Genomic DNA, 13,296 nt, shown 5'->3' on the forward strand with positions numbered 1-13,296 from the left:
ATTGAGACAACGTCATCTAGCTCAAGAGGCTTTTAAGATTAAATTAGATGGCATGTGTCAGGTGTCTGCCCAGTGTCTGGATCCACAGTTGTGCGCCCCTCCTCAAGCACCTCCTACATGCTCTGCAGGCCGGCTTCCTGGTGGGAGGTGGGCACACTGGTGAGTCCCTGGTAGTTTAGCCACCTACTATTACGTACTGTAGTCTTGAAACATTTTTCTCTATTTCATATTTCAAAGACTGCCTTTTACCATTATTCCAAAAAGTTAAACTTTGCTGCTTTTTCTTTTTTCTTTTGCCAAATAATATTTTAAAAAGAAAAAAATCACTATAATTTATTATTGTCTACCACTACAATTTCATAAAGATGGGATCATACCACCAAAAAGGGAGTAATAATATGAGAATACATAGTCTAAGAAATCAGAGTAAGCAACATAACACTGACACACTGACACACACACACACACACACACACACACACACCACACAAAGGGTCGTGTCCAGCCAAATACTTAGTAGTATGAGGTGGGCTTTGAAAGAGAGAGAGAGAGAGAGATGGGGGGAGAGGGAGAGAGAGAGAGAGAGAGGGAGGGAGGGAGAGAGAGACTGAGAGAGGTTCATTTCCATCATTCTGTTGTTTCCCAGTTTGTCATTCTGCTGTTTTCGCTTTACTGGGAGCAGACCAAACCATACACGCTGATATGTAATGAAAACAAGGTATGTCAGGGCCTTGCAGGGACCCTGAAAAAACAAGGCCCTCAAACATCATCAATGATTTCCTCCCATCACTAATTTAACTCCTTCCGAAAGCATCCACTCTATGCCAAGGCACTGTATTGGGCCCTGGAGGGGATGCAGAAACCAGCAAGCCATGGTCCCTACCCTCAGAGAACAGAGGGGGAAGCAGTCAGCACACAACAGCGTGTCAGAAGGTAAGGCCTGAGCGCACTGTAAGCAGCAGTCTGTGGACCTGCAGAGGGAACAACCAAGTCCCGCTAGCACGTTACTTTGGGGTAAGGTCTGGAAGTACAAGAAAGCTGCTGAGTCAATGGCACTGTAGCCTGGGGAAGGCTGTGGGAGACAGGTGGGAAAAGGGAGGCAGGGGCCGGGTCTTACAGTGCCCCGAATGCCAGCCTCAGGCATCTGGGGTTTGTATTGCTGGCAACGAGGTGTCACTGCAGGTTCTTGCTGCTGTTGTTAACAATATCTCACTTACTGAGCGCTCACTGTGTGCAGCATTTGCCTTGCCTCATTTAACCTTCCTGACCACCAGAGGATGCAGGTGCTATGACCACTCCATCTGACAGATGAGGAACTGAGGCTTAAGAGAGGTGACGAGGTTTTCCCTTAAGGAGCCGGGATTAGTATTCAGATCTGCCTGGTTTCAAAGCCCAGGCTTTTAACATGCTGGCAGGAGAGATCTGTGCTTCAGAAAGGTAATTCTGACTGCCACAGGAAGAACAGATTTAGGGCTGGGGAGAATTGGAGGCAGAGAGCAAGTGTAGGAAACAATAACTGCAGCTCTAATCAAAGGTTGCAAGGACCTGAGGTGGGGCAGCCAGAGCAGGGATAAAAGCATAAAAGGTGCAATATTCTGGAGAAAGCTGAGAGGATGTGGTGGCTGCAGTGAGGAAGAGGGAGCTGGCCAGGTGCTGCTGTGCTCCCCAGCTGGGGGATCTGGAAGAAACAGATAAAGATTTAAATACCAGGAGGGAAGGAAGGGTTCATTAGGTTATTGAAATGAAGAAAATATAACATTTCAGAGCTCCTTTTCTCACACATCATGAGAGTGGGTGATTACCAGATGCCCAGGTGGAACAGCACCTGAGTCACTTGTTCAGTTCTTCTTTTAAATTAGTTATTTTTAGGGTCAAGTTTCCTGGGGGAGGGGTAAAGGGCTATAGTCTTCATAATTGGCTTTGGTACTGTGGCTTTGGTACAGTGACAGTGTGGGGCCCTCTAGGCCTCTTTTTCAGCCATGTAACTTATGAATGCTCCTTATGGGGAGCTATTAGGGACACTGGACATCCCAGGTAACAGGAAATCTTAACAGGGGTCATGTAAAGACATGCTTGAACACAAAGGGGTGAAGAGAGGAATTACCGGCAGAGGTGAAAAGCTTTTTAGCAGTTCAAGTCACATAAAATAAATATGGGGCTATGCCTTCTCCACTTGCTGAATGTTTTTCCCAAGAGACTCTTTCAGGAGGGAAGAGCAGCAGCAAGGAGGGAAGAAGCTCATAGTTAATGTGGGTCCATCCTGCACCAGGTACGACTCCAGGCTTCTCATTATTTCATTTAGCCCTGACAGCAACCTGACATGGTTGATATTTTAATTCCCTCTTTAGAGACAAAGAAACTGTGGCTCAGTGAAGAAGATGTAGAGCTGGGATTTGAGCCTAGAGACAGTGGTTTCTCAAACCCGTGCTCCTCCCACTGGTCACGCCACCACTTCTTCCACATGCATAATTCCCTGGACCCAGTGGACTGTGGGAAGTGATGCTGAAACAGAATCTGAGTGCACAATCAGACCAGTGAACAACAGGACAGGAAGAGAGGAGTCTAACAACAGGGGGTCCTCAGGCCTCTACTAATGGACACCAACCAGAGTAAGGGCATTGATTTGGCAAGCCAAAGACCAAGCCACACCACAGAGCTGGAGATCTGTTCAGCACAAGCGCCCATCTGAGGCTTCCAGAGCCCACCTAGAACTGACCACTGACCCGCAGAGTGGGAAAGGATGTGCTCTGTAAGAAAACCTGTTCCAAGTGTAATCCAGATTCTCAGTCCGCTCATTACTCTCTGTCCCCTATTACAGGTGCTGTCTTGGCTTTATGAAATGCTTCCATGAAACTACCAGAGCAAGCAAGGAAGTTTGTCCAAATGCCTTGCTTTCATGTATTTTTCTCCTTTTCAATGGTAGGAAAGAAACTCCATATGTCCTTCTAAATATTTGACAGAAATCTGCTAGAAAAATTTAATGCTAATATATTTCAGTTCTCATGAAACATAAGGCACTCCAGCAATGCCGCTAAAACCCGTCAAAATACATTCTCCATGAACAGACTCATGTCCCTGAAGAGTAACTTGATGCAAGAGGGTGGCACAGAACTGTGGAAAGAAATTGGAACATGAACTTAATAAATTAGCATATGTAATGAACTGAAACGATTACACATCACAGGGATTAGAGGAGAACTGACCTCTAGGAAAGTTTGGGTTCTTAAGTCATACAGGTCTTGATGGCCAAGGCCATCTATAAAAGAAATATTTTCCTTTTTTCAGGGTGACTAAATACTAAATTTTAAAGGTATATTGTTTGTAGAGTAGTTCCAGTGATCTCTATGCTTCCCTGAGGTCATTTTCTTCTTCTTTGGAGGTACCCACTATTGTCTGATATTGGCAACATCAGTGCCTGGAGAGGGAAACAAGGGAAATGGGTCCATCACCTTTGACCAAACCTGCCTTGGCAGGTGTAGAGCAGGCAGGAGGAGTTCCTTCCTTGGTCTAAGAGGTAATCATAGCCATTTATCTTTTTTTTTTTTTTTGCTTTCTTATACTGACTGTTCCTCAGTTTCTCAGTTAATAGTTCCTAATATTGATTGGAAACATTTCTAATGACTGGCAGGAATCAGGACATGTGCTTGGCTCTGAAGAAGTCCAGTGAGACCTGAAATCACTTTCCACATTTGCTGGGAAAGAAGGTGACACATGGCAGCCGGGCTGATCTTCATAATGTAGAATCCTCCTTGTTGCTTGTCCACTTAAACCTTTCCAGGTGCTTTCTACCTCACCAGAATATAGACTGAAGCTTTCCGCATGGCCCACCTGGCCCTGCTTGCTCTGTCCCCGCTCTTACCTCTCTCGACACTCTTCCCTTGGCCACATTGCTCCAGCCACCTTGGCTCTTTATCTGTCCCTTGGACTTGTCAAAGTCATCTCTACCTTAGGGCCTGGCATGTGTTCCTCTGCCTGGAAAGCCCTTCCTTTAGATCTTTTTCCTGCTTGCCATTTGGGTCTCAGTTCAAGACCCTTGTTCAGAGAGTTCCCGACTATCCAGGACTCTGCCCTCTGCCCTACTTCATCTTCTTTTTAGCACTTATCACTGTTGTGCATCTTCCCCTTCATGTGTCTACATGTTTACCGCTGTCTCCTCCAACAGAAGGTAAGTTCCACCAGCGAAGGGAGCTTTTTTCTCTTATCCATACTGCACTGCAGCTCCTCGAACATCAGTCATTGTTGAAGAAGTGGGGAATGAGCAGGGATTCAAACTCCAGAGCTTGTGCTACAACCTCTTACAAGAAAAGTTGAGCATCTCTCTCTGTCTCCTCTTAAATATTGTCTCTTATCCATTGCTGCAAACCAGGAGGATTCATTCATACCTTCATTGGGGTGAAAATTAAGGACATTTCTTTTCCTACATCCCTATTCCCCTCCCAAAAGAACAAGCTAACAATTGTCCAAACATCATTTATTAAAAAGCCATCTTTGTCTGACCTGGTGTGGAAAGTGAGTGGGAATCACGAGATAAATGGTGATTTAAATTTAATATATTTTAGGCTATTCTTCTGGACTATTCTGTAACATCTTGTATTAGTAACTCACAAATTACTGTGCCTTTAAAACATATAAGTAGTATCTTAATAGACGGATTCTCTTCATGCCTCTTTTATTTTTTTCGAAACATTTCTAAACTATTTTTGACTGTTTATTCTATCAGATGGTTTTGATTTTTAGACTCACTTTGAAAAGTTAAAAGACGTCTGGTTCAGATTTTGATTTGAATTGCATTAAACCTCTAACCTAATTTTGGAAGAATTTATCTTTACACCATCTTTCTTCCAGTGAATTGCTAGATTTTTTGGAGATCTGTAGTTTTCTTTTAAAGTTTTAACTTCACATTTTTTTGCTGTTATTGTGGATGGACTTTTCATTCTATGCCCCATCCCCTAAATGGTTTGAAATTCATATGCAGATTTTAGTTCAGGGAAGATTAATGGCTAAGCTAGAAACCTCTGATATGGGAAGTTCCACCGTAAATCTCAGAACCACTTGAACCATGCTGTGTAATTAGGCTAAATGATGTGGATTTATGAATAGATCTGCTAGGAATAGACATTTTCTTTGAATAGAATGGATTTTTAATTTTGCATTTAATTGTGTTCAAGATTGCTATATTCTTTTACAGGCTCTCTACACATCAGGTAAATGTTCATGGTCTGACCTCGTCTGTACTTTCAGTGTTGCCTGGGACTTCCAATGTATCTCCACATTGTTTTATTTGCATTTGATGCAGTAGCTATTTTAAAACCTCTCTACAATGCTGAACCTCCAATTCCACCATGACCTCACTTTCAGAAGATGAATTTGCCTCCGAAAGGCAGATGGGGAGAGAGGCGGGGGTTAGGGGAAGAGAGAGGTAATAAACACATGGAACATTAAACAAAACCTCCTCAACTTCCTGACATGAAACTGACCCACTTAATTGTAAGGTAGGAGGCGGGACTCAGACACTGGACCAAATTGAGGACTAGTTAAATCAGGGCCAGGATAGAAGCAGCTTTCCATAAGACACCCCATCAGTGTGCTATGTCAGTTTACCACTGCCATGGCAACACCCGGAGGTCACCACCCCTTTTTATAGCAAAACCTGACAAGTTACCACTTTCATCTTATAAATTGCTTCATAAACTGCCCCTTAATTTACATGTAATTAAAAGTAGAATTACTTTTGATTATTGAAATTGGAAGTATAAATATGACTACAGAAGTGCCTCTGAGCGGCTATTCTGGGCATACTGCCTACGGGGTAGCCCTGCTCAGCAAAAAGCAGTACCTCTGCTGCTGCTGTACACTGCCGCTTCCATCATAGTTTCTGTTTAGCATCCTCTGCTCACCCTTGAATTCTTTCCTGGGGAAGGCCTAGAACTCTCCTGGATTATGCCCCAATTTTGGGGCTTACCTGCCCTGTATCACTTGTATCTGGACCAATCTATCTTTGCTGTTCCAGTGTCCATGCCCCATCTGTCATCTGAACCCCATCTCCCCATATCTCCAAGAATCCCTTATTGTCGGGCATTTAGGTTGCCATTTGCCTACAATAAAAACACAATGCTTGATGAACTACATTGTAATATACCCCTGGCTGCTTACCCAAGTTTTTCTTTGGATAAATAATTGAAAATACAGTTGCCAGATCAAAGGGTATACACACTTTGATTCCTTTGGATTACCAAGTTATCAAACTCTAATATGTGTTCCCACTATTTTATGGTGGCAGACTTGCCTGTTTTCCTGAACTCTTACCAACACTGAATGTCATTCTTTTTTTTTTTTTTTTTTTTTTTTTTTCTTGATACAGAGTCTCACTTTGTCACCCAGGCTGGAGTGCAGTGCACAATATCGGCTTATTGCAACCTCCATTTCCCCGGCTTGAGCATTCCTCCCACCTCTGGGACCACAGCTGCTCACCACCATGACTGGCTGATTTTTGTATTTTTTGTAGAGAAGGGTCTTGCTACATCACCCAAGCTGGTCTCCAACTCCTAGGCCCAAGCAATCTGCTCACCTTAGCCTTCTAAAGTGTTGGGACTATAAGAGTGAGCCAATTATCCTTCTTTTCAACCATCTAATTTATTAGGCAAAAGTGACATCTCAACACTTTAATTTGCATCCTTACTGATTGTCTGAGCAAATGATAAACTCTGCCTTGTTCATGATCATTTTCTCTGTGCTTCAATAGTGCCAGGCACATTGAGACACTCAACTAACATTTACTGAAGAAAAAAAAAATGAATGTACTAACCATATGGCAAGTTCTGGGCAAGGTGTTATATTAAATAAAAATTGTTACATGCAGAGCAGTCCAGGAGAAAAAGAAATTGTAATACAATTAAAGTTGAATATTTTTTCATATGCTTATTGGCCATTTATGGTTTCTCTTTTTCTTTTTTTTGATGACTCTCCTGCTTGTGTGTGGCACCTCCTCCTGACTCTCTCCCACCTGCTCCAGCCACGTAAGCCATGCCCGCTTCCCCTTCTGCCGTGATTGTAAGCTTCCTGAGGCTTCCCTAGCCATGCATCCTGAACAGCCTGCAGAACTGTGAGCCAATTAACCTCTTTTCTTTATAGATTACCCAGCCCAAGGTATTTCTTTTATTTATTTCTTTTATTATTTTATTTTTTTTGGGGGGGGCGCTTTCCGGCAAAACCCGGAAAGCCTGCTAGACAAATTCTAAAAGAGCTGTAACACTTAAGGTGTTTCTTTATAGCAGTGTGGGAATGAACTAATACAGAGTTATAAAGATATTAATTCTTCACCCATTATATATTTAAGCACTATGTCTTAACTATTCTTTTCCTTTTAATTTTATGGTTTTGATGGACATAAGTCCTTAATATTTATGCAATCGTATATTTCAGGCTTTTTTTTTTTTCTTTTTTTTGAGATAGAATCTCTCTCTGTTGCTAGGATGGAGTGCAGTGGTGTCATTTTGGCTCACTGCAAACTCCGTCCCCTGGGTTCAAGCAATTCTCTTGCCTCAGCCTCCCCAGTAGCTGGGATTACAGTTGCCCACCAGCACGCATGGCTAATTTTTGTATTTTTAGTAGAGATGGGGTTTCACTAGCTTGATCAGGCTGGTTTTCAACTCCTGACCTTGTGATCCATCTGCCTCTGCCTCCCAAAATGCTGGGATTATAGGCATGAGCCCCCGCATCAGGCCTATGTTTCAGGCTTTTAAGGTTTCTGGCCTTTGTTGTCCTAATATTACAAAATATTCATCTATAATTTACTCTAGTAATTGTATAGCTTCTTTTACTTAACCTTTTAAACTCCTGCCCATTGAGAATTTGTTCTCTTATGTAGTGTGATGTATGAATCTAATTTAGTTTTTTCTTAAATGATTAACCAGCTTGTGCTACATAATTTGTTGATATAATATTCCTTAAAGAATCTTTCTTTGATATTACATGTACCATTGTCATGTCATATTATATTTTTGTATTTTCCATTGTGTTTCATTAATCTGTTTGCTTATTCTAGTGTTAGCACCACTGCTACAATTACAGTTGGAATTTTCTTGGCTCTATCTATTTTATGCACTTACTTTTCCAGATGAACTTTAGAATAACTTCATCAAGTTTGCAAAAAATCTCATTAAGTTGACTGGAATCTGGAATTGGGGAACACTGACTTCTATAAAATGGTAAAGTTTTCCCATCTATATACGGAGTATGTTTCCACACTTATTCAGTCTTTATGTCTCCTAGCAAAGCTGGTTAATTTTATTCAGATGAGTTTCATACATCTCTAGTTAAGTTATTCAAGGACACTATGCATATATATGTAAATGTGTACATGTTTATGTATGTGTATTACATACAGTAAAATTCAGCCTTTAAAGGCATATAGTTCTATGAATTTTGACAAAAGCATGCAGTTGTGTAGCTACCACCTAATCAAGATATAGAATATTTCCATCAGACCAAAAAATTCCCATATGTCTCTTTATGTCAACCTTCCCCTCACCCCATTCTCTTGCAACCGCTGATATGAGTTTTGTCCCTATAGTTTTACCTTCTCCAGAATGTCATATAAATGGGAAATATGTAACGTTTTGAGTCTTTTTTCCCTCAGCATAATGCTCTTAAGATTCACTGACATTGGTGCACTTATATTTGTTCACCAGCTGGTGAGCTGTGGACAGCTGCGTTGTTTCCAGTTTTTGGTGATCATGAATGTTTTGTGTGTTTGTCTCTGTGTGTAGACATAGGTCTTTATTTCTCTTTGGTAATACTTAGGAGCAAATTGTTGGGTTGTATGCCAAGTGTATGTTCAGTGCTGTGTGTACCTCTGCTGCTATTGCAAATACAATTTTTTCTTTATATTTTCTGAGAGGTTATTGCTATATATATGAAATTTTTGCTTATTTATTACTCTTTTGTGATAGCTCACCCTGCCAAACTTATTTCTAATAATCTTTTCAGCTGATTTTATTATTGTAACTCAGAAATCTAAAGTCATCATCATTGCTTTGTTTTCTGCTATCTAATGTTGCTAACTTTTATTTCTTATTGCACTGGAGAGAATGCTGGACCAATGTTGAGTAATAAAAGTAGAAGACATCTTTGTTTTCTTTCTGTCATTAATAGTAATTTTTAGACTTGGGTTTTATGGATGGGCTTCATGCAATCTGTGACTTTCCAATTTGATCAAAATCAATTTCACTTTTTTATGCTTTATGGAGTGGGAATTCACAATGTTCATCAAATTCATTAAAAGGTCTGTAACCCCCAAAAGGCTACCAGTCACTGCTGTTGAGTTTTTATCTTCCTACTTTATCAGAAATGGTTGCTCAACTTTATCAGCTGTTATTTTGGAATTTATTCTTCATTCAACATTTATGAGTATTTATGAATTTCCTACTATGTCAAACATCAAGCTAATAATTTATTAAAATAATCATGTTTTTCTCCCTTTACTGTAAATATAACAAAAATGTTGAGTCCTAAAATTAACATTATTACATTCCTAGACTACACCCTGTCTGGCCATTATAAATTATTATTTTAATACATAGTTAGAAACAATTTGCTAATATGCTGAGAATTTTTGAATGTTTATTCAAATTGTGAATTAATTTGTAAATTTTTGGTGGTGTGTGATTTTTTGTGTGTGTGAAATTTAGGGGCTTTAATTCAATAAAACAAACTGTGATGGTTTCCATTTTTCTAATTGCTCAAGAACAGTTGTATTAGTATAAAGGTAATTAGCACCATGAACATTTGATGGATTTTACTGTCAAAGATACTGGAGACTAGCTTCTTTCTGAGAAATAATTCTTTGACCACTTTGCCAATTTCTTCTGTGGTCTGTTCAGGTTTTGTAACCCTTCTAGAGTCAATTGTGCCCATTTACTTCTTTAGCAACAATACATATTTGCTAAATAACTACAAATATTCACCTGTAATTTAAAACAAATCTTAAAGCTACACACATTTTTTACACATATATACAGGCTATTTGATTAACAAAATACACATTTACGTAAAAGCATTTATAAATTCATCTCTTTGTCGTGTGTGTGTGTGTTTTTTTTTTTGGAACAGTAGTAAAACGTGATGTTCATGATATTTTTGATATTTATTTATCTATTTATTTATTTATTATTTTTTTTGGTCTTCTTGTTTTTTTCCTTTTTTTTTTTTTGGAGAACGGGGTCTCGCTATATTGCCCAGGCAGGTCTCGAACTCCTGGGCTCAAGCTATCCTCCCGCCTCTGCCTCCCTAAGAGCTGGGATTACAGGCGTGAGCCACAGCGCCTGGCTATTTTTGATATTTAAAATGAGCTCTCATCAGGAAAAAAAAATCCAGGGATTCTGGTGCTTTGAAATGGATTTTCTTCATCATGTTACAGAATTATCTTTCTGTTCCACTGAGAGGTTTTTTCCCCCAGTGGAATTTGTGTTGAATGTTTCCAAAAGACATTTTGCCATCAGTTGAGATTATGATGTGCTTTTAAAAAACAGTACTTACTAAATGAGTATAAAAGTGGGGTTTCCTGCTATTCACTTTATTTTGCATTCTTGGAATAAAATATATGAGTTATGGTATGTGAATCTCTTAATGTTGTAGAATTCAGTTTGCTAGTATTTTCTTTAGGATTTTGGCATTTCTGTTTATAGGAGAAGCTGGTATACATGTTTTTTCTTCTTTAGTTTTTATATTTTCTACCCAGAGATGTTTTCCAAGAGCACAATCTTGCTTATTCTACAGAACTTCAGATTTATAATATCTTTGCTTCTGCTTCCCTCTCCCCAGGGTATCTTACTTTTGGGCATCTGTGAGGTGAGAGTTCAGAACTAGTGCCTTGCTTGCCAGGCCTTTCTACTTACAACCTTCTGGAGTAACTCTGCCTTTCTTTCTTCAAACCATATCTGCCTAGCATTTCACTACTGCTGTGGCTGGGGTAATATCCTTATCCTGGCCTTCCAGGTAACACCTGCATTTTAGAGACTTGAAGGTATGTCTGCATTGGAGTTCTGGGCAATCTTTCTCTAGTGCCCAGTCCATTTTTGCCTAGAGAGGAAGATATTCTGTTTCTTTCTTTTGAAGATCCACAAGAGAACCTGGAACTCTACCTTCCTGGCCTGGCTAGCCCTTCCCCAGGACACAGTTGTGGGAATGAATGGTGCAGATGAGCATGAGTGAAATAAAACCTTGCCTCTTCAAGCACTATAGATAAGAGCTGTAGCTCTAAGTGGACAGCTAAAGCTTCTCTTTTTTCCTAGGGCAGCAGTTAAATAGAAAGTTGGGAAAGAGGTGTTAATTCCTCTAGAGGCATAAGGCCGATTGAAATCAGTGTAGTTTGGAAGCTGTGAGTCAGTATCTCATACTATATTCACTCTAGCAATAAGTGAAGATGAGGCACTCTTCTAAAATAAAATGTTCCCCAAGTTGAAGGGTGCTGTAGCCTCATATAAATGGTAAGTAATTTTATGAAAGTCCGGCATATATGGACAACGATACTTGATTTTATGTTAACACCATGACATCAACAACATTTTTTTCGCAAGCACATTAAACTTGAGAAACCCATGTTTCTGTGTTTTCTTAGACAACAGTCAATAAATCTGCTTCTTTCACTATTGACCAGGATTGCGTTTCCATGTGGCTTGACTTTAGTACTTGGGGGGAAGCCATCAGAAGATGTGCAAATTATTCTCTTGTTTGGGGAGAAAGACATATATTAGTTTAGAGAAGTCTCAGTACTTTGATGAAAATTGTTGTATGAAACTATAAATATAAATTCTTTTCAAAATTGAAAAAAATGAAAATTATTCTATGAAACTATAAATGTAGTTTCACTCTTTAAAGTGAAACTACAGAGTCAGTTTGAATTCCAGCAAAGATGTCTGCTGGTTGGTGACTCCCCTGTGAAAATAAAGCACAATGGCTCAGCTACTTGTGATAATTAAAAAACAAAAACTCTAAATAAAAATGCTTTAAGGACACTATATGTACAAATTTGACTATAGTGCAAGATTTTCCTAATTTAGGCCTTTAATAAATGCTCATTTTCCAAAAGATTGACACATAGGACATCTTTTCTTATATACAATATTATAAATGATACTTATGTTAAGAAGCAAAAACCAGGAATACAACTAACAAAGAATGTAAAGGGCCTCTTCAAGGAAAACTACAAACCACTGCTCAATGAAATAAGAGAGGACACAAACAGATGGAGAAACATTCCATGCTCATGGTTAGGAAGAATCAATATCGTGAAAATGGCCATACTGCCCAAAGTAATTTACAGATTCAATGCTATCCCCATCAAGCTACCAATGACCTTCTTTGCAGAACTGGAAAAAACCACCTTAAACTTCATATGGAACCAAAAGAGAGCCCGCATAGCCAAGTCAATTCTAAGCAAAAAGTACAAAGCGGGAGGCATCACACTACCAGACTTCAAACTATACTACAAGGCTACAGTAATCAAAACAGCATGGTGCTGGTACCAAAACAGAGATATAGACCAATGGAACAGAACAGAGGCCTCGGAGGCAGCGCCACACATCTACAACTGTCTGATCTTTGACAAACCTCACAAAAGCAAGCAATGGGGAAAGGATTCCCTGTTTAATAAATGGCGTTGGGAAAACTGGCTAGCCATGTGCAGAAAGCAGAAACTGGACCCCTTCCTGACACCTTACACTAAAATTAACTCCAGATGGATTAAAGGCTTAAACATAAGACCTAACACCATAAAAACCCTAGAAGAAAATCTAGGCAAAGCCATTCAGGACATAGGCATAGGCAAGGACTTCATGACCAAAACACCGAAAACATTGGTAACAAAAGCCAAAATAGACAAATGGGACCTAATCAAACTCCACAGCTTCTGCACAGCAAAAGAAACAGTCATTAGAGTGAATTGGCAACCAACAGAATGGGAAAAAATTTTGCAATCTACCCATCTGACAAAGGGCTAATATCCAGAATTTACAAAGAACTAAAACAGATTTAAAAGAAAAAAACAAGCCCATTCAAAAGTGGGCAAAGGATATGAACAGATACTTTACAAAAGAAGACATTATGAGGCCAACAAACATATGAAAAAATGCTCATCATCACTGGTCATCAGAGAAATGCAAGTCAAAACAACATTGAGATACCATCTCACGCCAGTTAGAATGGCAATCATTAAAAAATCTGGAGAAAACAGATGCTGGAGTGGATGTGGAGAAATAGGAACACTTTTACACTGTTGGTGGGAGTGTAAATTAGCTC

The 13,296-nt window shown here is 39.6% G+C and overlaps 1 protein-coding gene and 1 non-coding gene across 5 annotated transcripts in view; both read right to left on the reverse strand.

Annotated features, from left to right (window-relative positions):
* Positions 1–13,296, reverse strand: part of LOC108289080 (myosin VIIA and Rab interacting protein) — a 209,767-nt gene that overhangs the window by 36,783 nt on the left and 159,688 nt on the right. The gene's annotated exons all lie outside the window — the stretch shown is intronic.
* On the reverse strand, positions 7,191–7,254 carry LOC119468200. Its single transcript, XR_005196846.1, has one exon. It is a non-coding gene; the product is annotated as a U7 small nuclear RNA (small nuclear RNA).

This window comes from Cebus imitator, unplaced genomic scaffold (assembly GCF_001604975.1).
Source record: "Cebus imitator isolate Cc_AM_T3 unplaced genomic scaffold, Cebus_imitator-1.0 Scaffold391, whole genome shotgun sequence".
NCBI classification, from domain to species: Eukaryota; Metazoa; Chordata; class Mammalia; order Primates; family Cebidae; genus Cebus; species Cebus imitator.